Genomic DNA, 25,330 nt, shown 5'->3' with positions numbered 1-25,330 from the left:
TAACCATGTTTAAGTATGCCATTCAGTGGTATTACATTTACAATGTTGTATAACCATCACCACTATTTCTGAAACATTTTTATCACCTCAAACAGAAACTCTATAACCATTAATCAAGAACTTCCCATTCCCCTACTCTCCCAGCCCCTAGTAACCACTGTTCTACTTTCCATTTATATGAATCTGTATGGAATCATACAATATTTGTCTTTTTGTGTGTGACTTACTTTGCTTAGCACACTGTCTGCATGGTTCACGCATCCATATTATAGCATGTTTCAGACCTTCATTCCTTTTTAGGATGAATTTATCTATTGTCATCTATAGCACATCTTGCTTATCCATTCATCTTTTAACAGACACTTGGGTGGTTCACACCTTTTGGCTATTGTAAATAATGCTACAATGAACACTGATGTACAAACATCTGTTCAAACCCTTGTTTTCAATTCCTTTTGCTATATACCTAGGAATGGAATTTCTGGATCATATGCCAGTTCTATCTTTTCTACTGTAACTTTTTGAAAGTCTATTTTGAAACAAAAGATGAGGGCATTTTCTGTTCTGTTTTCTTCCTAATCTTCTCTTAAGCCACTGATGCCTCCATCCCACTAGGAAGATCTGGTACCTGGTATTGGGGGCAGAACTTTAGTTAACATCACAGAGAATTATCTTGATACACGACTTGAAGTTGAAAGGGAGTCGAAGTTGAAGGGAAGATATGCTATGTACATAAGTGTTGAAAAATACCTAAATTCCTGTTGATTCCACACATCACACATATATACAGAGGGCCCTGGATATTTTAGCTAGTGATTTCATCTTGTAGCAACATCTTAGGGGAGCATCCTTCTTTTTTCTATATTTGGGCTGCAACTCTGATGCCCCAACAAGATGGCAGTAGAATGCAGGTGATGAATGGTAGAATGAAACCCATTGCTCTCCTGTTCTCAATGGTTTAGAATGTTACCTGTCGCTATCTGTACACTCCCTGGTGCCCTAAATGAAGAAGCTCCTGAAAGCAGTCAGCTGCTATGCCTAGAGGAACCTGCATTCTGGAACTTATTCTTAATTCCCAGTGGTATCAAAATTCTTATGTGGGCACAGCCTGATTTAGTTCACTCTCAATTTTATTTCCTTTGTCCCTGTAGACTGGATTACAGACTATTTCTTGTATCATTCAGTAACATTGATTTTCAGATTCACTGGGTGAAGAACTCTGTCCTAGACAGTCTGGGAAAGAATAGGAGGTGCCATTCAGAACCCTGAGTTCAGTATGAAGACAATAAAGGGGTCAGGTGACAATCGGGAAAGGTCTCTGGAAAAGGGGGCATCTTGAAATATTTGGAGAGAAAAGAGAATTCAAAATGAGGGCAAAGGGTATCTATTTGTGACCAAAACAACAAGAAGACAGGCCATAATTTTATGTCAAGTTAGACTGTGGCCTCTATTGACTGAAGAACTGTTAGTTTTGTCTAGCGTTCACACTAAGATTTGTTTGCTCAAAATAGTGTACGTAGATGTGTTTGGGGTGGGGAGGAGTTTAGGGTGAAAAAAGTTTCCAAGAAAAAAGTATCACAGTAGAAACAATAGTGTCATAGTAGAAATCAGTGCTCTGAGCTCTTACTTCTAGTTTTGTAACTCACATCTTGCACGTGAAGATGAGGTTCATAAATCCAAAGAATACCTTGCTTTCTCCAGAGAATATTTTGCTTCTTTTGCATGAGTTTGAGGAACCAGTCTTGAAAATCAAACTCCATCTATGCTTTGGCAAATAATACCAAATTGAAATGAAAGAAAGGGCAGCCACCTAACCCCAGATCATCGTGAAAGAGCCCTTCATATTTAAAAACAACCCCACTATATTAGACCTTATTTCACCTAAAATAAACAGCCCCTTTCCTGGTGTGACAATATTAATAGAGTAATCATGAAGAAAAACATATTAAATCCCCTTTACACAGAATTCTAATGTTTAATTTCAAAATATTTGTATCTTGCCCCTTTCCTGCAGCCTCTCTCTCTCTCTCTCTCTCTCTCACACACACACACACACACACACACGTGCAAGAGCACACATGCACATATCCCACAACTTGGATAATTGTGATTAGCAAATAATTAAAGTTTATTATATATAAAATCACCAGGAAGTAAACTGCTCCACTGACTATATCCTGAAGAACGCTTTTCCTTTATTTTCTTGGCCTGGGATTTCAGCCAGTTGTACAAACAAGAAGGTTGAGAATAGCATGGTCAATGATTGAGGAGAAATAGAAATTAGTTCAAGGAGGCTTGGATACATGTGTACAATATGGATCCAGAGAAAGCTGTTAAAGGTAAGGGACACCTCCAGATCTTCAGAGCTGACATCAGGAGACAATCATGGCTTCTCATAGTTCTCTATTGGTCTTGTCTTAAAACATTTCTATCTGGAATTGCCCAAAGAGCTGACCTACAGGGACTGGCCTGCAATTTTTTTTTTTTACTAGATTGTTTCCCATGTCACAAGAATTGAGACTATTTAGCCTGAAGAAAATATGCAGAAGTAGAATATATTAGGATTCTCTTCAACTATTTGAAGGGTAGATATTTTGAAGATGAGTTGTACTGCTTCTGTGGGCGCTAAGGGACATAACCAAAATCAAAGTGTGGATATTACAGGGATAGAGACTTTAGCTCACTGTAAAAAGAACCTTCTAATAAAGGAATCCAAAATTATATTGACTGTCTGCATAGATAATGAGCTGTTCCTCTTTGAAGGGCTATCGGCCAGGAATAGGCTAATGGCCACTTGTCAGAGATGGTGAATAGAGGACCCAATTGCCGGAGCCAGCCGGCAACGTCTATCAGGTCCTGAGAACGTGCACGGCGGGGCTAAGAAAGAAACTAAAGCAAGAGACTACCAAGATGGGGTCGAGAGGTTCAGACACGTCACCACGAAGGGATGCAGTCTGACACCGACTTTATTCAACATCTCATATTTATACAGAAAAGCGTGAGAAAGACAAGACAGTTGACATTTTTTCTTGGTTGGCCTATACATCTTACAAACAGTCACAAGAAATCTTGAGAGCATGGGAATGGCTCCCTGTTATTATTTCTTACACCAGATAACATTTCTCTGTGCGTGAGAACTCCAGGTGCCTGCAGTAAATAAGCACCTAATCTCTGGGGTGGCGGGACAGAGAGCTATGTTTGCAAGCAAACCCTCAAGGACTGAGGCAGCTCCCAGAGCTGTGTCCTTCGGACAAAGGACCCCGTTCTCACGGGCAGCTCCCCGCACCCAATAGTCTGATGAATGACTACACTAGACCAGTGGTTTCTACCAGAGGATTTCTGCTTCAACGATTTGGATTTGCTTTTTTTTTCCCCTACTAATCCTATGTGAAAGATTCAGGGGAGAGGCTGGAGTCTGGGCCTGTGGGACAGAGAGAAATCTGAGCAGAAGACGTTTCTTGAGAGTGGTCAGAGCTGCCGGCTGAATTGTAACCTCCTCCTCTTAGTGTTCCTGTCAGAGTGGAACAGAGAAGAAAAAGTTACCTCATTAACAGAGGCCAATGGGAGATGACCATTTTGGGGCCTGGAATCTGAGGTTGGGCTGGCACTAAGAGTGAGGTGCCCCAAGTGCAGCGAAGCTCAAGCAATGGTATCAGACTGGAGATTAGGGTCAATAAAAGTCCATGAAAACTAAAAGTGAGAGGGAAATGAGACTGCAAGGGAATGATACCCAGAAGCCTGGAAATGGTTACAGTTTTGACCTAAATTTTTTTCCTCTGATCCATATGACACCCTTCCTTTTCCATTGCTCATTTACTGGATGGAGCCTGGGTGGCCAGGACTGTTGTGTTAATGTCTTTATGGAGAAGCCCCATGATTCAAATGTCCTATCCTAGAGGACTGGAGGTGGCCAGATCAAAGTATGGGTTATCAGTGGAGATTTTCAATCAGGATGACCTAGGTTACAGGTAAGAAGGATTTCTCAAGGGAAAAAGAATGGGACAGAAGTTGTAGACTAGGAGCTGGGAACTCCTACCCTGTAGAGAGGAGCTCTCTCCTAATTTTCTTTAACCACCCTCACCTCCCTTTTTCTTTTGTTTTTTCACCTACTGGGTCTTGGGGGTCAGGGCTACTGTATTAATGCAGAGAACCTCTTACCTCAAATGTCTCAATTTAGGTGAGCATCCCTAGGTGTTAGTCAACATGGGAAAAAAAAAACACAGTAGAACCTGGAAAGAAGTAGGGGCACAAAAAATTTCATAAGGAGAAAGGACAAAAGTCAGGGATTGCTCAGGAGCTTGAATCTCCTGTCAACGTGACAGAGGCTGTCCTCCCAGCCCTTCCCCTAACTTTTGCACATTTAACCAGCAGGGTCTCAGGTAGCCAGGACTGCAGTTGCAATGTTTTTCTAGGAACCCCAAGATTTAAAATTCCCCAGTCTAGAGGACAGTAGGTGAACAAACAGAAGGGCTGGGCTTAGCATGGGGACGTTCAGGTATTAAAGCACGGTAGGCATTTACAGTAGCAAAGACAGAGAAGCAACCTAAATGCCTATCAACAGAGGAATGTATAAAGAAGACGTGGTACATATATACTAAGGGATATTACTCAGCCATTAAAAAGAATGAAATTAGGCCATTTGCAGCAACACAGATGGACCTAGAGATTATCATGTTAAGTGAAGTAAGTTAGAAAGACAAATATCACATGATTATCAGTTATATCAAAAACAAGACCAGAAGCTGACTGTGGCTCAGATCATGAACTCCTTATTGCCAAATCCAGACTGAAATTGAAGAAAGTAGGGAAAACCACTAGACCATTCAGGTATGACCTAAATGAAATCCCTTATGATTATACAGCGGAAGTGAGAAATAGATTTAAGGGATTAGATCTGATAGATAGAGTACCTGATGAACTATGGACGGAGGTTCATGACATTGGACAGGAGACAGGGATCAAGACCATCCCCATGGAAAAGAAATGCAAAAAAGCAAAATGGCTGTCTGGGGAGGCCTTACAAATAGCTGTGAAAAGAAGAGACGCAAAAAGCAAAGGAGAAAAGGAAAGATATAAGCATCTGAATGCAGAGTTCCAAAGAATAGCAAGGAGAGATAAGAAAGCCTTCCTCAGAGATCAATGCAAAGAAATAGAGGAAAACAACAGAATGGGAAAGACTAGAGATCTCTTCAAGAAAATTAGAGATACCAAGGGAATATTTCATGCAAAGATGGGCTCAATAAAGGACAGAAATTGTAGGGATCTAACAGAAGCAGAAGATGTTAAGAAGAGGTGGCAAGAATACACAGAACTGTACAAAAAAGATCTTCACAATCCAGATAATCATGATGGTGTGATCACTCACCTAGAGCCAGATATCCTGGAATGTGAAGTCAAGTGGGCCTTAGAAAGTATCACTACAAACAAAGCTAGTAGAGGTGATGGAATTCTAGTTGAACTATTTCAAACCCTGGAAGATGATGCTGTGAAAGTGCTACACTCAATATGCCAGCAAATTTGGAAAACTCAGCAGTGGCCACAGGACTGAAAAAGGTCAGTTTTCATTCCAATCCCAAAGAAAGGCAATGCCAAAGAATGCTCAAACTACCACACAATTGCACTCATCTCACACACTAGTAAAGTAATGCTCAAAATTCTCCAAGCCAGGCTTCAGCAATACATGAATCATGAACTTCCAGATGTTCAAGCTGGTTTTAGAAAAGGCAGGGGAACCAGAGATCAAATTGCCAACATCCACTCAATCATCAAAAAAGCAAGAGAGTTCCAGAAAAACATCTATTTCTGCTTTATTGACTATGCCAAAGCCTTTGACTGTGTGGATCACAATAAACTGTGGAAGATTCTTCAAGAGATGGGAATACCAGACCACCTGACCTGCCTCTTGAGAAACCTATATGCAGGTCAGGATGCAACAGTTAGAACTGGACATGGAACAACAGACTGCTTCCAAATAGGAAAAGCAGTACATCAGGGCTGTATATTGTCACCCTGCTTATTTAACTTATATGCCGAATACAACATGAGAAATGCTGGGCTGGAGGAAGCACAAGCTGGAATCAAGATTGCCGGGAGAAATATCAATAACTTCAGATATGCAGATGACACCATTCTTATGGCAGAAAGTAAAGAGGAACTGAAAAGCCTCTTGATGAAAGTGAAAGAGGAGAGTGAAAAAGTTGGCTTAAAGCTCAACATTCAGAAGATGAAGATCATGGCCTCTGGTCCCATCACTTCATGGGAAATAGATGGGGAAACAGTGGAAATGGTGCCAGACTTTATTTTTTGGGCTCCAAACTCACTGCTGATGGTGACTGCAGCCATGAAATAAAAAGACGCTTACTCCTTGGAAGGAAAGTTATAACCAATCTAGACAGCATATTGAAAAGCAGAGACATTACTTTGCCAACAAAGGTCCGTCTAGTCAAGGCTATGGTTTTTCCAGTGGTCATGTATGGATGTGAGAATTGGACTGTGAAGAAAGCTGAGCGCTGAAGAATTGATGCTTTTGAACTGTAGTGTTGGAGAAGACTCTTGAGAGTCCCTTGGACTGCAAGGAGATCCAACCAGTCCATTCTAAAGGAAATCAGTCCTGGGTGTTCATTGGAAGGACTGATGCTTAAGCTGAAACTCCAGTACTTTGGCCACCTCATGCGAAGAGTTGACTCATTGGAAAAGACTCTGATGCTGCGAGGGATTGGGGGCAGGAAGAGAAGGGGACGACAGAGGATGAGATGGCTGGATGGCATCACCTACTCGATGGACATGAGTTTGAGTAAACTCCGTGAGTTGGTGATGGACAGGGAGGCCTGGCGTGCTGTGATTCATGGGGTCGCAAAGAGTCGGACATGACTGAGCGAGTGAACTGATCAGTTATATGTGGAATGTAAAAAAAAAAAAAGATACAAATGAACTAATTTACAAAACAGAAACAGACTCACAAACATGGAAAACAAACTTAAGATTACCAAAGGGGAAAAAGGAGGAGGGATAAATTAAGGGTTTGGGATTAACAGATACACACTACCATATATAAATTAGAGAAACAACAAGGACCTACTCTGTAGCACAGGTGTCTATAGCACACTCCTTATCTTGTAAATACATATTATCTTGTATATTGGACACAACTGAAGTGACTTAGCAAGCATGCACCTATGCATGTATATGTGAAAGTGAAAATGTTAGTTGCTCAGTCGTGTCCAACTCTTTGCAATTCCGTGGACTGCAGCCTGCCAGGTTCCTCTGTCCATGGGATTTACCTGACAAGAATACTGGAGTGGGTTGCCATTCCCTTCTCCAGGGGATCTTCCTGACCCAGGGAGTGAAACCAGGTCTCCTCTGTGTGTGTATATATACATATATATATCAGATCAGATCAGATCAGTCGCATATATATATATATATGATTCAGATATATAGATATGAATCATGGTGCTGTATACCTGAAATTCACAGACTGTCAATCAATTGTACTTCATATATATATATATATATATATATATATATATATACACATACAGTTGGGAGATATGGACAAGAGAAATGTCCTTTAAAGTGAGAAGGGGCAGAATGAGAAATTGCGACAAGAGATTTGAGCTCTTGGCCATTAGCCAAAGCTCTCTCTTATTATCACAGTCCTCCTCACCTCCCTCCCTTTTGGTCCTTTTCCATGCCTTTTATTATGAGGTAGCACTATTGTGTTACTGCTTCAGGGAGCCTCATGCCTCAAAGCTCCCAACTTTGAGGACCTTAGCTGGGTAGACCTGAACCCCATCACCAAGAAGGGCTCAAAATGAGGACCATACATGCTATCAGGAAGAGGAATGTATTTTAAAACTGCTTCAGAGGGAAAAGCCAAACCATGAGTTGGGAAATTCCTACCCTTCAGCAGGAAGCACTTTTCTAACATACTCCTCCCTTTTCCTTACCCCATTCTCTTTCCCCACTTCACCTGCTGGTACTGGGCAATGGGCAACCAATGCAATTGCATTCGTTTCTTACAGAGACATTAGGGAGACCAGGGTTCAACGTTCCACACGTAGGAGAGTCATTGAGGGGCCAGCCCCAAGTATCCGTACGGCAGGGTGACACCTCCTGTGAGTAACTGGAGGTGATAGGTGAGGGGAATATCTACCAAGAAGAGTTGATGAGAGCTTATCTTTCTAGAAAAGAACAGGTACAGTAAGTGTTTATAACCAGACTGAGTGCTGGCTCTTTGGCCTTAAAGAAAGAAGTGAGATGGCTGTGATCTTTTCTCACACCTTCCTTTATGAATTCTACAGTGCCACTTCTGTTTTTATATGCCATGGTTATTAGGTAAACAGAAGTGTGATGCACCAGGCTGGTAGTAGGACCATTCTGATTCCCAAGCAGGAGAGAAATGCTTTCCAGCCCAAAAGCCAGATTGCCCAGCCTTCCTGCCCACCATCGGCTATGGGGGCAGTTATCAATTTTCTAACCAGTGCAAGCTCTGTGCATTGATACGACTCATATAGGGTTAAGCTGCTGTGGGCAACTGCAGAATTTTCCCACCACAGATTTTTTGCAGAGCTAACAAATATTTGGGTTTTTCTGTAAGATCTTATGGAAAAACCTGAACAAGCTTTTTTGGTCAACCCAATACTTAAGAGGAACCATTCCTTCTTTCTAACTTCCTTTGGGGTGCCATCATCTGCAAAACAGAAGTATGGGTCTTGATTAGTCTAGAAAAGAGAATTCTAGCCTCCTTGCTTGCTGAAGACTAATTTTTCTCTCTTTTATCAAGACCAGATCAGTTTCGGTAAGGCTAGTATATGATCTTTTCCATTCTGTTCCACTAGGACCCTCGCTGTTGCCATGGATACCTCTTCCAGTGGCACTTGTGAGATACAGCATATTATGCATTATTTCAGGACCTCCCACCTTGAATCACTTTGTACTGGCTTTTTTGTCTTCCCAGGCAATTATTGGGCTTGCCCTTCTGCCAGTACAGAGATTAACAAGGACTAGTTAATACCATTTGTAAGACTTCTCTTTTATTCCAAAATGTTTGGCTTCACAACACAGCTGGACCCTACCCTTAAGTAATCCATATACCAGAAAATTCACAACTGGTAAAAGCAATAAATAGTAATTACTCACATCAGAAACATATTCTTCCCTGGAAAACAGAGATCCCCCTAGTGTATTTTGGTGTTTACAGATCATTAACTGCTTGTCAGAGAAACCTAAGAGGAGGGCTTTCAGAAATAAACATAAAGCAGCCCATGCATTTGTAGAGAAATAAAATTTGATTTTCAGAAATGAATCTAATTCATAGCACAGCTTTTCCTAGGAATTTATCTGTTACATGATGGAAGGCATGCTTTTAGTTAGGCAAAGCAACACAAACCAGGGAAAGGAAAGTTCATAGGTGTTGGAAAACTTACTTATTGAGGTTGAGCCAATCTACATAGGAATGATTATAGCATTCCAGAAGTCTGGTACTTAATCTTCGAGTCCCCCTTACCTACATCAGTCATTTTTCAATACTGTGAGTCCATGTCTTCCTAACACTGTACTATATATTCAGCATGTCCCATGTTGCCAATACAGAAATGATGAGAAACTTTAAAAGTTCTGCATTCCCTGATTTTGTATTTAAATTTGTAATCTTAATGTTGCATTAATGGCCTACTTTGCATATCTGTTTGATTGTACCATCTTAAAGATTCATTTAAACCTGGGGAGGACAGCATGACTCCTACCTGCTTCTCATTAATAACATACTTTTCTGTGAGTGGATAATGAATGACCTGGATAGAAATCAGTAGAAATGCAGATTGCCATCAGATGGAAAAGGGGGAGGAAATCTACTTTGTCTACCACACCGACAAGCAATTTCAAGGCAGAAGGTTAAAAAAGCACTCCTTAAAGAGAGATGACAGTCTAGGAGGGCTCTCAATGAAATATTCCCATCTTTATATGTAGGACTCAGAAAAGTCCTTCTGATGGAAATTAAAGTTTGCAAATGACTTTTAAAATCTTGGGTAATAGAAAAAAAAAGCCATTTAATTATGAAGAAGAAAACCAGATAACTCTCAGCCACAGACTACCCTAAGGAGCTCTGGAAAACATACAGATCTGTATAAGCATTCTTAATTTGTTAACTGCTGTTTGTGGCACCTTGGTGAGGATGGAGGTGAGGGAGGTAATGGGCTGTAAGCATTCAAGCTGATTAAGGTCAGCCGCTGGTTGATCAGAGTTGGAATAGAAGGTAAACTGGAAGGGACTTCCCTGGTAGTACAGTGGTTAAGACTCCAGGTGTAGGTTCAATCCCTGGTCTGGGAACTAAGATCCCACATCCCCACAGCCACACACTCAAGAAAGGCAAGCTGGAGAGTATTACAGGAATATAATATTTTTTAACCTGAAAATATTTTTCATTTATTTTTTAAAATTGTAGTTAATTTACAATATTATGTTAGTTTCAGATGTACAGCACAATGACTCAGTATTTTTACAGATTATACTCTACTAAAAGTTATTACAAGATAATGGCTGAGTCCAGTGCTGCACAATATACCCTTGTTGCTTATCTATTTGTGTCTCTTAATCCTATATCTTCATCTTGCCCATCCACCCTTCCGTCTCATCACTGATAAACACTAGTTTGCTGTCTATATCTGTGAATCTTTCTGTTTTACATATGCATTCGTTTGTATTATTTTTTAGATTCCACATACAAGTGATATTATACAGAATTAGTCTTTCTCTATCTGACTTATTTCACTAAGCATAATATTCTCTAGGCCCATCCACATTGCTGCAAATGGCAGCAGTTCATTCTTTCTTAAGGTTGACTAATAACCCATTGTGTGTGTACATAAATATAATATCTTCCTTATCCATTCATCTGTCTATGGACATTCAGGTTGCTTCACGTCTTGGCTGTTGTAAATAGTGCTTCTATGAACATCTGGTGTGCATATCTTTTTGAATTTGTGTTTTCATTTTTTAAGGAAAATACATAACTTCAAAAATATTGGCCTATTGACTTTTCTGAAACAGCAACAAATAACAACAGTTTTGCTTGAGATATAGAAGGGCTGTTTTTAAGTTACATTATTTCTTTGGTAATAAGGTCCTGGCACAGAAATGGGGACTTTAGAGAAAAGCATTTCAAACTAACAACTATTCATAAATGATCCCACAGACCACAGATTTCACAGGTTCCAGAAAATATATGAAATTCAGAAATACAAACTAGGCTTTCCATCTCCCTTTACTCTTCTAAATCCTTTAGGATTAAACATGGCTGCCTTCAAGTCTATCAGAAATTCAAGTCAAATGAAATAATTGTTTAAAGAGTTTTCTTATTTTGGTTTTGTTTCTGTTCAGTAGTCACAGTAAATACACAGTAAATAGAAAAACTATGTTTTAGCCTAATTTTATAGATGATTTAAAACAACATTGCTGCAACTCATTATTCTGTTTCCCTTCTAAAAAAAATTTCTAATGGAGTTTGATTTACAAATAGGCAATTCAGCAGCATTGGTTTCAGTGTGGGACTTTTTGTACACTTTGGTTCAAGCCACTGGTCACTGTATGACAGTAACCAAGCTGAATGATTCCCCCAGTCTTAACTCTGTACCAAATGCCAGTCCCATCTTTCCTTTGGTGACTCAGAAAAGGCAAATTTATATCTGTGACCTTAATGTAACTATAATACAGTTTGAAAATGCTAGGCAAAGGCATTTGGAATGAGTACTTGACAAAGTTATTTGGAAGTTTTAGAGGAAAGCATCTCTGGAGATTCTGCCTCTTTCAGTTTTGATTATATTCAATCCTTCAACGCATCTACCAGAGTTGATACAGAGAAGTACTATTTTTCAAAACCCAAGGGAAATTGTAAATATCACCTGAAGGCTCACTGCTGTTGGAATTCTTTCCTTAGAAAGGGGAATCAGAGGGTGGGGGAGTTCCAAACAACTTAATGTAGCAACTCACAGAACCAGAAAGAGAAAAATCAAGCTGGGTGGAAATTTAAGGAGCATACTCTGTTTTTTTTTTTTTTTTGCACAAATATTTCCTTGTATAGTGATCTGTTCTTTTGAACAAAAGTATAGTTCTCAGACAGCAATAATGAGAATGTTCTTTCATGGCATACCTAGACCCAGGAGTTCATTTATATTCAATTTTGAACAAATAGGATAAATTTAAAGGAAACAGTTCCTATGTGTTCTCAAGGGATTTTTGCCCACATGAGCAATCAGTTCAGTTCACTTCAGTTGCTCAGTCGTGTCCAACTCTTTGCAACCCCATGAATCGCAGCACGACAGGCCTCCCTGTCCATCATCAACTCCCGGAGTTCACCCAGACTCACATCCATCGAGTCAGTGATGCCATCCAGCCATCTCATCCTCTGTCATCCCCTTGTCCTCCGGCCCCAATCCCTCCCAGCATCAGAGTCTTTTCCAATCAACACTTCGCATGAGGTGGCCAAAGTACTGGAGTTTCAGCTTTAACATCATTACTTCCAAAGAAATCCCAGGGCTGATCTCCTTCAGAATGGACTGGTTGGATCTCCTTGCAGTCCAAGGGACTCTCAGGAGTCTTCTCCAACACTACAGTTCAAAAGCATCAATTCTTCAGCGCTCAGCTTTCTTCACAGTCCAATTCTCACATCCATACATGACCACTGGAAAAACCATAGCCTTGACTAGACGGACCTTTGTTGGCAAAGTAATGTCTCTGCTATTCAATATGCTATCTAGATTGGTCATAACTTTCCTTCCAAGGAGTAAGCGTCTTTTAATTTCATGGCTGCAGTCACCATCAGCAATGATTTTGGAGCCCAAAAAATAAAGTCTGACACTGTTTCCACTGTTTCCCCATCTATTTCCCATGAAGTGATGGGACAAGATGCCATGATCTTCGTCTTCTGAATGTTGAGCTTTAAGCCAACTCTTTCACTCTCCTCTTTCACTTTCATCAAGAGGCTTTTCAGTTCCTCTTCACTTTCTGCCATAAGGGTGGTGTCATCTGCATATCTGAGCTTATTGATATTTCTCCCGGCAATCTTGATTCCAGCTTGTGCTTCTTCCAGCCCAGCGTTTCTCATGATATACTGTGCATAGAAGATAAATAAGCAGGGTGACAATATACAGCCTTGACATACTCCTTTTCATATTTGGAACCAGTCTGTTGTTCCATGTCCAGTTCTAACTGTTGCTTCCTGACCTGCATTTAGGTTTCTCAAGAGGCAGGTCAGGTGGTCTGGTATTCCCATCTCTTGAAGAATTTTCTACAGTTTATTGTGGTCCACACAGTCAAAGGCTTTCATAGTCAATAAAGCAGAAATAGATGTTTTTCTGGAACTCTCTTTCTTTTTGGATGATCCATCAGATGTTGGCAATTTGATCTCTGGTTCCTCTGCCTTTTCTAAAACCAGCTTGAACATCTGGAAGTTCATGGTTCACGTATTGCTGAAGCCTGGCTTGGAAAATTTTGAGCATTACTTTACTAGCGTGTGAGATGAGTGCAATTGTGTGGTAGTTTGAGCATTCTTTGGCATTGCCTTTCTTTGGGATTGGAATGAAAACTGACCTTTTTCAGTCCTGTGGCCACTGCTGAGTTTTCCAAATTTGCTGGCATATTGAGTGCAGCACTTTCACAGCATCATCTTTCAGGATTTGAAATAGCTCAACTGGAATTCCATCACCTCCACTAGCTTTGTTTGTAGTGATGCTTTCTAAGGCCCACTTGGCTTCACATTCCAGGATGTCTGGCTCTAGGTAAGTGATCACACCATCATGATTATCTGGGTCATGAATATCTTTTTTGTACAGTTCTTCTGGGTATTCTTGCCATCTCTTCTTGATATCTTCTGCTTCTGTTAGGTCCATGCCATTTCTGTCCTTTATTGAGCCCATCTTTGCATGAAATGTTCCCTTGGTATCTCTAATCTTCTTGAAGAGATCTCTAGTCTTTCCCATTCTGTTGTTTTCCTCTATTTCTTTGCATTGATCACTGAGGAAGGCTTTCTTATCGCTCCTTGCTATTCTTTGGAACTCTGCATTCAGATGCTTATATCTTTCCTTTTCTCCTTTGCTTTTCACTTCTCTTCTTTTCACAGCCATTTGTAAGGCCTTCCCTGATGGCCATTTTGCTTTTTTGCATTTCTTTTCCATGGGGATGGTCTTGATCCCTGTCTCCTGTCCAATGTCACAAACCTCCGTCCATAGTTCATCAGGCACTCTATCTATCAGATCTAGTCCCTTAAATCTATTTCTCACTTCCACTGTATAATCATAAGGGATTTCACTTAGGTCATACCTGAATGGTCTAGTCGTTTTCCCTACTTACCTTTTTTCTAGAGAGGCCTTCCATAAACCCAGGCTAGGTAAACTATCCCAGAGCTACAGATTAACCCTGAGTAGGGCAGGAGTTATTCCTGCCTCTCCCCTGCCTCTCGACCTAGGCTATAGCCAACCCCTCCCACTGCATCAGGCAGGACTTCCATTTAATTCAGCCATCACTTCAATCATCAGAGAAATAAGAAAAATATTGTGAAGCAGATAAAATAGTTCTTGGTGTCATTTCCCTACCTTTTGGTACTTCTCTGCCTTTTTTAAATAAGCTGTAGATCTGCACTTTCCAACATGATATTCACCACCCACATGTGACTATTTAAAGTAATTAAAATTAAATTTAGCATTCTGTTGCTTGGTGGCACTAGCGACTTTCCAAGTGTTCAACTGACAAGTGTGGCTAGAAGCTACCATATTGGATGGCACATAGACTATTTTAGAAAGTGCTATTGGCTGGAGTTCTACCTGTTCATTCCCTTAGCTTCTTGAGCATAAGGACCATGTCTTCCAGTATCTTCATCCCTTCCAGCAGTCTTCCACAGTGCCTGTACACAGCTATTAAATGGGGGAGAAACTTAGCTAAGTTTCCAACTTGACTAGGTTTCTTAACTCAGTGCTCACTATGTTATCAAGAGCTATGCTAAATTCATTATAAGCACGCTCTCATTTCATCATTGTGAGAACACCATGTTGTTGTTCGGTCGCTCAGTCCTGTCCGACCTCTGGCTACCCCACAGACTGCAGTGAACCGGGCTCCTCTGTCTTCCACTATCTCCCAGAGTTTGTTCAAACACTATGAGGTGGGTCCGATAACCATCCTCGTTTATCAGATGAGGAAACTGAGGCTCGATGAGGTTTAATTCTTTGCCCAAAGTCATACAGCTAATAAGTACCAAAGCTGGGTCTTTATAACTTCAGAACCTATGCTGTTAACCACTGCTCTATACACCAAAAGGAAGTACATCCCTGAAAATTTCACCGTGAACTACAAGCCTCTTGCAGAACAAATGGTGACTGGGTGGTTTCTCCACTGTGCTCAAGCAGAATAAAGACCACTTGGGATCAAGGAAGGCCTGAGCGTGAAGAATGTGAGTGTAAAGTAGTCTGTTGATTTGTATTTGAGTGTGGGTATCAAATTAAGTGGCTATCTGACTACTTCTCTAAATTGAGAACAGTAAATTAGTAGTTTTATCTGTCATTTTGCATGTGGGAACCATTGCCTTGGTCCCCAGCGTGAAGATTAGTGAAACTGAATCATTTTGTGAAGTCACCTCCACATGCCACACTTACCAGAAGTTTCTATAACTTGACTTTCCATATCACAGTTTGTGCCAAGACATGCAATGCCAGAAAATCAATTTTCCTGCAGTTTTCACAGTCAGTGTGTTTGCCAGACAAAACTCCAGCCAGCCACATTTTTTAATCAGCACAGCACCTTTAGAAATAATGCTTACCAGGAGACTCCTTACATAGTGAGAAGGAAAAGACTTAAATCTTAAACTCAACTGTTCAAAATTGACAGCCACAGGAGAAGATGAAACGTGATTATATTGAAACTGAATATTTGACTAGCCCCTTTTGACCTTATTCTCTGCTAAGTACCTAGCGAATTAGCTTTGATTCTAGTCTATATCTCAGTCCCACTTGACAGCATAGAACCTGGCACCATCCTTCTGCCCATCCACCTTTGCCCATGCCCTCATCTTCCCCCTGATGTATCAGGGTGCCACCTCATCTTGCCTGCCCTCCCCAAGAACTATATTTTTAAAACTTTATTTATGTTATTGTTTTTATTGGAGCATAATTGCTTTACACTGTTGTGGTGGTTTCTGCTGTATAACAATGTGAATCAGCTATAAATATACATGTATGTCCTCCTTCTTGAGCCTCCTTCCAACACTCCCATTCCTCCCCTTTAGGTCATCACAGAGCACCAGGCTGGGCTCCCTGTGTTATACAGTAGCTTGTCACCAGCTAACTATTTCACACATGGTAGTGTATATATACATCAATGCTACTCTTTCAATTCATCGCACCTTCTCCTGCCCAAGAACTATCTTGATTCTGCTTCCCTCCAGTATTCCTCTGGCACAAATTCTCTAACAAACCAAGTCATCAAAGGTGGTGATAATGAATGGGTCATGTGACCCTTCCATTTGCCATGATAGTGTAATCTAATTTATTGAGGATTTACTACATGCCAGAAACTGTCCTGAGTGCTTTATATAAATCACCTCATTTAATATTCTATCCCCATTTCAGAGATCATTATTAGAGTCTTAGAGAAATTTAAGTACTTTGTGCAAGTCAAACAAGACATGTTCTCTAGTGTTAGGATTTAGGGCCTTGTGACAGGCTAGAGGAGTATTATATGGGTGCATTTTTACCTCATAGCATATTGCACAGGCCTCAGAGTTGAACCGAAGAAGATTAAGGCTATAAAATCATGTCAAAATGACAGGTCAAAGAAGAAAACTTCAATCAATTCACTGGCCTTTTGGTTAATTCACTTAGCCATTTCTCCACTGGAAGGCAGTATGGAGTCATAGAAAAAAAACAGTCTTTGGAAGCCAGCGCACCTAGATGTGAGTACTAGTTCTGCTACTTTGTAACTAGAAAGGGAAGTGGAAGCACCTAGATGTGAGTACTAGTTCTGCTACTTTGTAACTAGAAAGGGAAGTGGAAGCCAACGCACCTAGATGTGAGTACTAGTTCTGCTACTTTGTAACTAGAAAGGGAAGTGGAAGCCAACGCACCTAGATGTGAGTACTAGTTCTGCTATTTTGTAACTAGAAAGTGAAGTGGAAGCCAGCGCACCTAGATGTGAGTACTAGTTCTGCTACTTTGTAACTAGAAAGGGAAGTGGAAGCCAACACACCTAGATGTGAGTACTAGTTCTGCTACTTTGTAACTAGAAAGTGAAGTGGAAGCCAGCGCACCTAGATGTGAGTACTAGTTCTGCTACTTTGTAACTAGAAAGTGAAGTGGAAGCCAGCGCACCTAGATGTGAGTACTAGTTCTGCTACTTTGTAACTAGAAAGGTACTTTGTAACTAGAAAGTACTAGTTCTGCTACTTTGTAACTGGAAAATGAAGTCATTCAGTCCTGTCTGACTCTTTGCAACCGGGTGGACTGTAGCCTACCAGGCTCCTCCATCCATAGGATTTTCCAGGCAAAAAATACTGGAATGGGTTGCCATTTCCTTCTCCAGGAGATCTTCCCGACCCAGGGATTGAACCCAGGTCTCCCGCATTATAGGCAGACGCTTTACTGTCTGAGCCACCAGGGAAGTCCCTATGCAACCTCCAAATTACCACTTTTCTTCTCTAAGCTGTGAAAGGGGTTGGGGGTGGAGGGAGATCAATGATGGCAATGTGATTAAGAATATAGACTTTGGGGTTAAATGATGTGGGTTTAAATCTCAGCTACTCCAGTTAATATTTTCAGATAATTTATTCATTCAGTTAATATTTGTTAAGTATATTCTATATGACAGGCTTCCCGTAGCTCAGCTGGTAAAGAATCCGCCTGCCATGTAGGAGGCCTGGGTTCGATCCCTGGGTTGGGAAGATCCCCTGGAGAAAGGAAAGGCTACCCACTCCAGTATTCTGGCCTAGAGAATTCCATGGACTGTATAGTCCGTGGGGTCTCCAGAGAGTTGGACATGACTGAGCCACTTTCACTTTCACTTTTCATTCTGTGTGACAGCCCTTGTTCTAAGTGCTCAAACAAAACAAAGTCCATGCACTCATGGAAGTGGATGAGATCCAAAACAACAAATACGTAAATAACATGTTTCAGTTGGTGTTAAGTACAGTGAAAAAAAAAAGAGTAGGTAAGAAGACAAAATGTTGAGAGTGTTATTTCGTCTCTACTGATGGAGGAAGGGCTCTCTGTTGAAGTGACATTTGACCAGACACCTGAATGAAGTGAGGACTTGAACACACAAACATGAGGTAGAGTGGGGTGGAGAGAAGTGCATTCAGGAAGTCACAGCATAAGCAAAAGCCCTGACATGGGGATGTGCTTGGTAGGTTTGAGGCTAAAGGCCCAGGTGGCAGGAGTGACGTGCGAGAGGGAAACAGTGGGAAAAGATGAGGGTGGCAAAGACCACCCAGAGCCTGTTGTGTTGGGGTTTTAAACCCTGGTAAGGACTTCGGATTTTATTCTGTTTGATAGGAAGTCATTTCAAGGGCTGGGAGCAGAGGAATGGTATGATCTGATTTATGTGCAAAAAAGGATCCTATAGATTGCTAGGTAAGGGTGACCACTTCAGAAATGAGTGCAAGATTTCAGGTGAAAAATGACTGGTTTGGACTAAGATGAAGGAAGAAGAGGTTGGATTTTGAATATATTCTGAAGATGGCACTGACAGGCTGTAGAATGTGCAGCCAAAAAGTCAGGGATGATGGCAGATTTTGGCCTACACAATGGAACGACTGGACAGTAGTGCCGTTTTCTGTAATGGAGACCCTGGAGGAGGAGCAAGCGGGGGTGGGGAAGACTCCAGAGCTGCATTTTGACCACATTAAGCTAGAGATGCCTATGAGGCAGCCACGTGGGGATGTCAGTTAGACAGGTGGATAAATGAGCTCGGAGTTTAAGGCTAGAAATGTTACCAGCTGTATCATTCAGAACCAGTAAATTAACTTCTATAAGCATCAGTTACATCATCAGTAAAACGGGGATAATATTTGTTTCACAAGGTCATTTTAAGGAGGATTCTCTATAATGTATGTAAAGTGTGAAGTATTGTTCACACGTAAGGGCTCCATAAATGGTAGCCTTCTCACTGTCAGTATTCACTGCAGATAACTGGCAGCTAGCTGTTTCTACTGCAGAATCTTTGTTGGTTGGTTGTTCTAAACCCAGATCAAATAGTCCAGTCACCTAGGAAGATGTTTTTGCAATGTTGGCCCCACTTCAGGCCAGTTAAATCAGAATCACAGGAACAGTGATCAGTAGCTTCCCAGGTATGTATTACCTACAGGTAGAGCACAGATGAGCTGGCTTTAAGAGAACTCTTCAGATTACTTCCAGCTCACCCTTAGGAAACTAACTCTTTCCCTCAACCTCCCAAAAAACACTAAGTGGAAATTTTGGACTCATCTTGATATCCCTGAGCAAAACTGTTTCCTTTTTTCCAGTGTTTTCCCCCTTAGTATGAAAATAATTCTCACTCTAAGGACCTGGAAGAAACAGCCACTGTGGAAACTCAAAATATTACAATTCCAGGATAGATTTCTCTCTCTCTCTCTCTCTCTCTCTCTCTCTCTCTCTCTCTCTCTCTTTTGTCTTTGGCCTTTGTTTGTTTTTTAATTTTTTAATGGAGTATAGTTGCTTTACAGTGTTGTGTTAGAGAGTTTTCTTCTTAATTGAAGAGTATCTATTCCTCTCATTTCCTAGGCTCTGCATTGTCAGCTTTGGCCTCTGCATTACGGTTGATTGATTCAAGAATAATAAGAGTATTGAACTTCTCTTTTAAATAACTTAAGGGTAGAAAATAAAAACACAGTTAGGAAGTGAAATCCAGTTGGTCAAGGGTGATAGGCTGTCTGTAGATTGCTGAAGATGAAGTTTCATTGACAAAACTCTTTCAAACTGAGAGAAATGACCCTGGAGTGTTCAACAGTGATCCCAACCCTAGAGTCAATCCACTGCTTGGGTGTAGTGGAATTTGAGGCTTTTCTCTCATCAGTACTGGGGGGTATAGCAGGCACACATTCTCTGTACCCACAGATCCTGCAGTCTTAAAGGTGAGGGGTTGTATTGGGTTGCCCAAAAAGTTCATTCAGGTTTATCCATACAGTCTTACAGAAAACTCGAATGAACTTTTCAACCAACCCAACAGTTAGCATAGTCAATTTTTTCAACATACGAGGCACACACTTTTCCCTTAACCAGTTGATACATCCACCATTTAGGCCATCATTCTTTTAGCTACGCTTTGCTTTTTGCTGAAATGCAAGTTCTCCTGCAATGGGAATCACACTTTTGGTTGTTTTCCATCATTTACTCCTCAGTGGAAATGTTTCCAATCCTTTTCTGTGAGTAGGGTAAGGGAGCGAGAGGGCATACTTGTACCCAGTAAGGTAGATGAGGAAGAGGTAGGGCTGCCTGGGTGGGGAAGTGAAAGATGAAGTGTATCAGAAACAATAAAGGCTGATTCAGTCTTGCTCGATAACAGCCCTAGTAGTCCATATTTATATATTCTCATTGTTCAAATAGAGAGAAAAAGTAATTTGTTGAAGTCTTTTAAAAAGTGAGGTTTCTGGGACTTCCCTGATGGTCCAGTGGCTAAGACTCCATGCTCCCAATGCAGGGGGCCCGGATTCAATCCCTGGTTGGTGAACTAGATCCCACATGTTGTAACTAAGAGCTGGTGCAGCCAAATATGTGTGTGTGTGTGTGTGTGTGTGTGTGTGTGTGTGTGGTTTCATGTAGGTTAAGGGCAAGACATCCTGTGTCTCCTATCTCACATTTCAGGGAGGTATTAATAGAAATACCATGCACCTTGAAGTTATACTAAAATATATACTATTTCAAACAGAATTTATGTGAATTTGGCCCAGCCCTAGTGTACGGTTGACAACTACCACCTACATCGCTCACCTGGAAACAGTGTAGTGTTTGCAAGCACAGATTCTGGAGTCTACATGAGTGAGTTCCCAGCTCCTCTCCCTACTAGCTGTACGGCCTTGGGCAAGTTTCTTAATTTGTTTGTGCCTCTGTTTCTGCACTTTGAAAATGGGATAATAATATAATCTATTTCATGGAGTTGTCATGAGTATTAGATGGGTTGACACATGTAAAACACCTAAAACAGAGCCTGGAACAAAGGATGGGCTCAATTAAATGTTAATTATTATTGTTTTTTCCACTTAACATTAGCTCCATTGACACCCATAAGGCAGGGTTTCTCAGTCATAGCAATACTGACATTTAGAGCTTTGTTCACTGATCACTGATGGTTGTTGGTTGTGGGTGTGTCTTGTGTATTACAGGATGTTTGACAGCATCCCGGGCTTCTATCCACTAGATAATAGCAGCACCTCCTCTCCTCAAGTTATGACAGTTTAAAAAAAATGTCTTCAGATATTGCCAAATGTCTCCTGGGAGGCAACATCATTGCTGATAGCCACAGGGGTAGAAGATACTATATCCTTTCCTCTATTCCCTGAGAATAGAGCAATAGGACCTAAGAACCATTTTCCCCAAGAGTTTGTTGACTCTGGCTTTCAAAGTCATATAGCCTGATGCTACTTTCAAACCCGGTGGACTATTCTTAGCCTGACCTGACTAGAGAAGCAGAAAGACAAGTCAGAATAGTAATCTGACCTTGCATGCCAGGGAGGGACACTCAGAAGGTGACCAGTAACTGATCTGGGTTTTCACTTGCACTTTTGGAAAGGAGACGTCTGAAATAATATTCCTTGAGGTGGAAGGAAACCTGTCACTGGTCTTTAGAGCACAGCGTGAAAATATCAGGCAAAGGCACTTGGAATGGCTATTTGACGTTTGTAAGCAAAACTCAATGTCTAGGTGAAAGGTGACCTTGCCCACACTAAAGTTATCTAAAAGCCCAGCCCCCAAAATAACTCAGCCAGGATCGTGACACACCGAGAGGGAGACAAAAGACAGAAACCAGTATTCCATCCCCTTCCGCCCCCTGCTTTCACCAAAACACAGGCACCACGCAGCCACTGCTTGTCTGAGCCAAAAGGAAATTGACAAGCTGTCTGAACGTTTAGAAAGGTGCGACCTGAAGTGAAGGAAAGAAGGAAAACTAAATTGGGGTTTCGGTCATGCTTTACAAATGAAATCATTTCCTGTGTGCCTTGCTCCAAATAAACATGGAAAGCACTTCCTGTGCTTCAGGGGAAAATTGTGTAACGTTCAGTGATTCCTTTTCCCAAATACACTTCATCAGAGCCACTGCTTTCTGTAAAACATGTGTCAAATGCCTTTGGCATTCCTATTCTGTCCCAAATCACTCTGATCTCTTCATGTGGTGAAGTGTGGACGCCAGGGCCCTGTAGCCAGGTTACAGTACTTCAGTAGGTAGAGACTGCAGTAAATGTACAAGTTGCCCCGACTTCTTAAAAAAATGAACAAGAAATAAGAAATGTTTCTGCAGTTGCTCTCTTTCACCAGACAGGATATAGTCCGTGTTAGAGCTTAAGAGGCTGGGTTTGTAGGGGAAATGTCTTTAATTCAGCAGACTTGGGTGGGGTCTTAGCTTTGCTCCACATTAACTGTGTGACCTGGGCAAAATTATTGAGCCAGTGGCAATCTCTGAATTTCTATATAGAAGGCCTTCAGGGTGGCATTCTGGTTGGGATCTGTCTGAAAACTATATGTGCACAGTGAGCACACAGTTTTTCCCAGACTGGCTTGCTAATTTTGAGGTGGATTGATGGAAATGAGCTGGTAGGCTAAAAGCCCTTTGTGGGCCCTCTTGACATGGCCAGTACATACAATACAAACTAGGCTCTGCAGACTGACTCAGAGCCACTTTTTAAAAAAATCTGCACCACCTGATAATGCCATGTGAACCTTTATTAAAAGCAGAAATGTCAGAGGGGGCTAAATAATTCAGAAGATAAAGGACATTATAATTTTTAATGATATTCTCTTAATTATCAGTATCATCTAGGGAAGAAATTGACAACATTGTTAAGCAATAAATAGCCCACAATAAAGTTAGAGAAGGCAAAAATGAGTCAGGGAAGGCATTTTTGTTGGAAACTCTCACCATTTTCCACTTCCTTTGTGTCCTGTTCATGGGGCTAGTCTTCTCCAGCCCCACCAGGCACTTTATACAATACCAGGAAACCCACTCTCCTTTTGGGGATGTGAATCCCCTATTCAAATACAAATTATCCCTTTCTCAAGGGTAACAGAAGCCCTTGTAATATCAGTGAATGCCTCCATGACTACTAATACCACAAAGGGAGCAGACAAGGAATGAAGACAGTGAAATCAGGGGAAACAAGCTGAGACTCCAAAGCCAAGTCTAGCTTCTCTTTAACATGTCCATCCAAGTCTTATACATACAGTGTGGAAACGGACAATATAGGCTTGACAGCCACAATGGCCATGAAAGTTAATAAATACATGACGGTGGTGGTTTAGTCACTAAGTCATGCCCGACTCTTGCAACCCCGTGGACTGTAGCCTGCCAGGCTCCTCTGTCCTTGGGATTCTCCAGGCAAGAACCCTGGAGTAGGTAGCCATTTCCTTCTACAGGGGATCTTCCCAACCCAGGGATCGAACCCAGGTCTCCTGCATTGCAGGTAGACTCTTTACCAACTGAGCTACAAGGGAAGCCCTAATAAATACATAAAGTTAGACCATTCCCCTATGAGAAACAATGGGGCACGAAGTACCTAAAACCATCTTCCCCTTACCTTTCATTCTGCCTGCTCAAATTATTCACACAGAACACACTGTAGACATTTGGAGCATGTCACAAACACCAGTACTATCTTCACAAATTATGTAATACTTTGCCTGCAAGCTGACAGTAAATTAATACCATAAAGTGAATTAGCAGATTATGCCTCTGTTGACAATTATGTTTTCAATTTATTGGTCTGTTTTGTGAATACAGTTAATTCTCAACTATCAATCTAACTAAATATGCTTGTTGAATCCTGTCAAAGTGAAAAATGATGCTCATGTCCAGATCATAAGGAGAAATGGTCTCACTGTCCTTTGTGTTAGTCCCACTCTATCAAGCCTATTGTGGTCAATTCTGGGGGCCACGTTTTAGGAGGGACTTTGAAATATTAAAAAATATATATCTGGGAGATGGTGACCAGAAGGGGAAGGGGATGACTGGAATTCACATCATCCAAGTAACAGATGAAGCCCCTTAAAATATTTAGCTTACAAAAGAGACAACTAAAAAGTGACAAGATGGTGATAGTCTTCAATCTGTACAGCCTGAGAAAAAGAGAGCATATTTATTCAGTATCACTTTAGAGGGCAGAATTAGGACCAGTGGGTAGAACTATAATTGTAACATTCATTTATTCCACAGATAAGTAGCGAGAGTTTCCTACATGCCAGGCATAATGCTAGACACTGGGGATACAGAAACAAAAAAAGATGTCATCCTGACTCTGAAGAAGCTCAGAGTCCACTGGGGATGACCGTTACAAAGCCGTAAAAACCATTGCTACATGCAACAGAGAAATGGAAGCAGACAGAAGAGACTGCCCAATTCCAGCAACAGACAGAAGTAGGACTGGAGGGAAGACAGGTTCTCATGAGAGAAGTCAGCCCAACAAAAAGAATTTTCTATCAATTTGAACTCTCCCACCACTTGAGTGAACTACTTTCTGAGCCTTGTGAGACCTAGGGAGTACCTGCCTGCTAGAGGCATCTGAGCAGAGAAGCCATTGCTACACTGGGTGAGAGGCTGAAACAGACGGTTTTTAGGGTCTCTTCTCTAAGAGTTCAGAGAAGGCAATGGCAGCCCACTCCAGTACTCTTGCCTGGAAAATCCCATGGACAGAGGAGCCTGATAGGCTGCAGTCCGTGGGGTCTCGAAGAGTCAGACACAACTGAGTGACTTCACTTTCACTTTTCACTTTCATTCATTGGAGAAGGCAATGGCACCCCAAGCCAGTACTCTTGCCTGGAAAATCCCATGGGCAGAGGAGCCTGGTGGGTTGCAGTCTATGGGGTCACACAGAGTTGGACATGACTGAAGCAATTTAGCAGCAGCAGCAGCAGCTCTAAGAATTGTTACTCTACTGACTCCAACTGAATGTCCTATTAACCAAGTGAATATTCTAATTTAACTCTCTGGGAAGCAGAAAGTTTCATTCACCAGGTGTCCCCAATAGTAGTGTTCTGGTTAAAAAGGATTTTAATGTATGAACCTCAATTAAACCACAAAACATAAATTTAAAAGGAAATCTGCCATCCTGCCCATTTTTCCTCCACCAACAAAATTTTTTAAATCCAAA

General features: G+C 41.2%; 1 protein-coding gene and 1 long non-coding RNA gene across 11 annotated transcripts in view; one reads left to right on the top strand and one right to left on the bottom strand.

Annotated features, from left to right (window-relative positions):
• Window positions 1-25,330, bottom strand: part of LOC147341489 (uncharacterized) — a 268,296-nt gene that overhangs the window by 127,293 nt on the left and 115,673 nt on the right. The window lies entirely within an intron of this gene.
• The window catches only part of GRIA3 (glutamate ionotropic receptor AMPA type subunit 3), a 310,057-nt gene that overhangs the window by 253,443 nt on the left and 31,284 nt on the right, over window positions 1-25,330 (top strand). The window lies entirely within an intron of this gene.

Source organism: Bos grunniens, chromosome X (assembly GCF_055505025.1).
Source record: "Bos grunniens cultivar Pamir isolate PY7600 chromosome X, Bosgru_T2T1.0, whole genome shotgun sequence".
Lineage (NCBI taxonomy): Eukaryota > Metazoa > Chordata > Mammalia > Artiodactyla > Bovidae > Bos > Bos grunniens.
The sequence above is the reverse complement of the archived record's forward strand: the minus strand, read 5'-3'. Positions and strand labels throughout refer to the sequence as shown.